The sequence below is a fragment of the Chrysochloris asiatica genome, unplaced genomic scaffold (genome assembly GCF_000296735.1).
Source record: "Chrysochloris asiatica unplaced genomic scaffold, ChrAsi1.0 scaffold00115, whole genome shotgun sequence".
NCBI classification, from domain to species: domain Eukaryota; kingdom Metazoa; phylum Chordata; class Mammalia; order Afrosoricida; family Chrysochloridae; genus Chrysochloris; species Chrysochloris asiatica.
The window spans coordinates 8,541,341-8,545,637 of NW_006408633.1; positions in this window are offsets into that span (position 1 = coordinate 8,541,341).

A 4,297-nucleotide genomic window follows, 5' to 3' on the forward strand; every position below is an offset into this window, starting at 1 on the left:
TTGCAGAATATGCCCTTTGGTAGTTTAAATTATTATGCATGCCTAAGAGTTTTTAAAAAAAAAAAGAACCAAAATGAATAGAAAGAAATACTGTTAACTGATGGTATATAGTGGGGATTATAATCATTGTAATGAAATAAAATATATGACTTGATGAATATAAAACTGATGATCTGCCCTGTAAACTTTCACTCAATTCACAATAAAAACTTTTTTTAAAAAAGAGAGGGAGTATAGTTTCAGATTGTGCATGGGAAGAAAGAGTCCCCACTAAATAGTTTTCATCTTGTCTAGACAAGTCTGGTGAAAGAAGATGGGGATACAATTCTTATGATTCAATAGTGAGTAATTGTTATCATGACTAATTGCAACTGTCACACTGTAAAGGTAGAAGTTTTGTAACAAAAAGGGGGTAATATTTAATCTTACAGTCCAGGAACAGAGGACCCTAGGACCATCAAGGGAGAAGAGCACAAGCAGAATGTGGGACCCTATCCAGAGAAGCAGAAACATCATAGAGGGAGTCAGAGATGGGGACATGGAGACAGGGAGCAACTGGGGACTCTAGACTCATGCAAAGAGAGGCGCTGAGTGCTGGCGGCCAGGAGGCAGGCTTGCAGAGTATTCAAATTACTATATATTCCTGAGATTTTTTGTGTACACTGCCCTCCCCCTAGAAAAACAAAACAGAGGGAATAAAAGCAAATACTGTGGAATGATGATGCACAGAGGATATTGTAATCATTGCAATGAAACGATGAGTGTAAAACTGATGTTCTCCCATATAAATTATCACTCAATTCACAATAAAAACTAAAAAAAAGCTGTAATGGAGGTGGATGAGAATGCATATATAATGAAGTAAAGTATATGATTTGTTGAATGTGAAACTGATGATCTGTTCTGTAAACCTTCACTCAATTTACAATAAAAACTTTAAAGAAGAAAGCAAGTAAACAGGAATTAAGATTTCTTCTTGTTCACCACACTCCCTGGTGATCAGAGGCCAGGCTGGCCACCACCAGCATTCACCCCCAGGGAATTTCCGGCTCTTTCAGCAGTTGGATCCACAGGGAGGTGAGCTCCACAGTTGTGAGCCCTATTAAAGGAAGGAGGAACTATCCACATTCACCTCACTCTACAGGACCTGCTCTAAATCTGCAGAGTCGGGCCTGTCCAACTCTGGACTAGTTCTCACTAGGAGAAGCAGTTGAACAGATGTGTTGGGGAGGAAAAAAAGAGAAAAAATTAGGAAAGAAACTTGTGATCTGTACTGACTGGCCAGGCTCAGCGTGGTCATCTTCAACTTTCTTGGGTGGCTGTGAAGGCAAGAGGCCAGTAGGTGGCGCAGAGGCATACTGTTTACTGGTGGAGAGAAAGGGGTTGCCTGTTGTTTGTTTTTTCTCTGTTTACTGTTTTCTTCTTTTTTTTTTTTTAAATATTGTTTGCTGGTTTGTTTGTTTGTTTTACTTCTTTCTTGTGTGTATGTTCTTGTGTACACTCCCAGGGATGCTCCTCCTCTCCAGGCTGTTGAAGTTGCACCAAAGTGTGTGGAGAGCTCGCAGCACCAATCCCGGCACCTGGAATCAGGTGTGGCCTATATTCCAGACCTGTAGAGCTGGTTCAGGTCAGTCCTGGAGTCCTGGACTAGAGGGACCTTTTACCCTTGGCTTTCTTCTGGGATATCCCAGCAGCTTTGGGATCTGCACCAACTACTTCCAGATTGGGTGCCCAGACAACATCTAGATGTACAGATTGAGTGTTACTGTCTCATCCCTTACCTATCTGCAATGTGAAGTTTGTGGCTGGCAGGAAACCCAGAATTCTTTCCTCTCTGGGTCTGGCACCTGCCCAGGTTGATTTTATTGCCTTATCTGCTTTCATTGTGTATGTTTCTTTAGTCAGTCTCCCTCATCTTTGTCTCTCTTGATTTTTCTCCTTTCTATCTCCCCTTTCATTTTTTATTCCTTTTTATCGGTTTCCCTCTGCCAACCACTGCTGTTTCTTTCTTTCTTCTTATTTTTTAAAAAAATTTCTCTTTATTTAATTTTGTTTTTACTATGCTCTGATCTCTTTCCCTTTGACATTGTTGTTGTTAGGTGCCATCGAGTCAGTACCAACTCATAGTGACCTTATAAATGCAACACTGCCCAGTCCTTAGCCAACCTCACAATTGCTACTACACTAGAACCCATTTATGTTGCCACTGTGCCAATCCATCTAATTGGGGGGTCTTCTGCTTTTTCTCTGACCCTTCACTTTACCAAACATGATATCCTTTTCCAGTGACTGGTCCCTCATGACAATATGTCCAAAATATGAAAGACGAAGTTTAGCCATCCTGGCTTCCAAGGAGAATTCTGGCTGTACTTCTTTCAACACAGATCTGTTGGTTCTTTTGGCAATCCATGGTATTTTCAATATTCTCCTCCAACACCATAACTCAAATGCATCAATTTTTTTTTATGGTTTTCCTTATAGACTGTTAAACTTTCACATTCATACGAGGTTATTGAAAATACCATGGCTTGGGTGTGGTGCACTTTAGTCAAACTGACATCTTTGTTTTTCAAAACTTTAAAGAGGTTTTGTGCAGTAGATTAGCCCACTGCAATACTCCCTTTTACATATGAGAGCCAAAATATGACCTTAAACATATCCTATCTGAATTTAGAGACCATCCCCAAAACAGATTTGATGCATTAGATACTAACTACCAACTGGAAGAGTTGTGGAATGACATCAAGAACATCATACAGGAAGAAAGGAAAAGGTCATTAAGAAGACAAGGAAGAAGGGAATGACCAAAATGGGTATCAGAAGAAACACTGAAATGTGCTCTTCAGTGTGGAGATGCTAAAGCAAATGGTGGAAAAAATGAGGACGTCAAAAAGCTGAATAAAAAAATTTAAAGAACCTCTCTAAAAGACAATGTCAAATATTATAACAAAATACACAAAGACCTGGAGAAAGAAAACCAAAAGGGAAGAATACTGTATTGCTCAGCATTTCTCAAGCTGAAGGAACTGAAGGAAAAAAAAATTAAAGCCCTGAGTTTCTATGTTAATGGATTCTGTGGGCAAAATTGAATCTTGGTGCAGTACTGTGGGTTAATGTGCTGAACTGTAAAGTCGCTTTGAACTACAAGGTTAGAGGTTCAAGCTCACCAGCTGCTTCTCTACAACCCTATACAGGATTTCTATGGGTCAGACCTGACTTGACAGCACTTAACAACAACAAAAATATTGAATGATGCAGAAAGCATCAAGAGAAAATGGAAGGAACACACAGAGTCACTGTACCAAAAGGAAATGGTTGATGTTCAACCGTTTCTAGAGGTAGCATATGATCCAGAGCCAATTATCCTGAATGCAGAAATCCAAGGTGCATTGAAGTCATTGGCAAAGAACAAGACACTGGGAATAGATGGAATACAAATTTAAATTATTGCACAAACTACTGTGGCACTGGAGACACTCATTTATCTATACCAAGAAATTTGGAAGACAACAAACTGGCCAATTGACTGGAAGAAATCTATATTTGTGCTCATTCCAAAGAGAAATGACCCAATGGACTGCAGAAATCATCTAACAATACCATTAACATTACATGCAATTACAATTTTGCTAAAGATAATGAAAAAATGGTTGCAACAATACAGTGACAGAGAACTGTCAGAGGTTCAAGTCAGATTCAGATGAAGATGTGAAACAAGGGATATCATTGCTGACATCAGATGGACCTTGACTGAAAGTAAAGAATACCAGAAAAATGTTTACCAGTGCCTTATTGACTATGTTAAGATTTAAGACTGTGTGGATCATTAGCAGCTATAAACAGCATTTCGGAGAATGAGTATTCCAAGACACTTAATTATGTATGAGGAACCTGTACATAGACCATATGAACAGGTCAATCATATGAACAGAACAAGGAGACACTGATTGGTTTAAAATTAGGAAAGGTGTGTGCCAGGGTTATATTCTTTCCCCATAGTTATTCAATCTGTCTATTGAGCAAATAATCTGATAAACTGGATTATATGAAGTATACTGTGGCATCAAGATTGGAGAAAGATTCATTGACATCCTGTAATATGCAAATGATACACTTTGCTTGCTAAAAGCAAAGAAGACTTAAAATATTTACTGAAGAAAATCAGAGACCACAACCTTCACTATTGGTGGCATTTCATTGTAAAGAAAACAAACTCCACACCATTGGACAAATCAATGTTGTTGGTTGTTGTTATTGATAAGTGCCATCGAGTCGGTTCTGACCCATAGAGACCCTG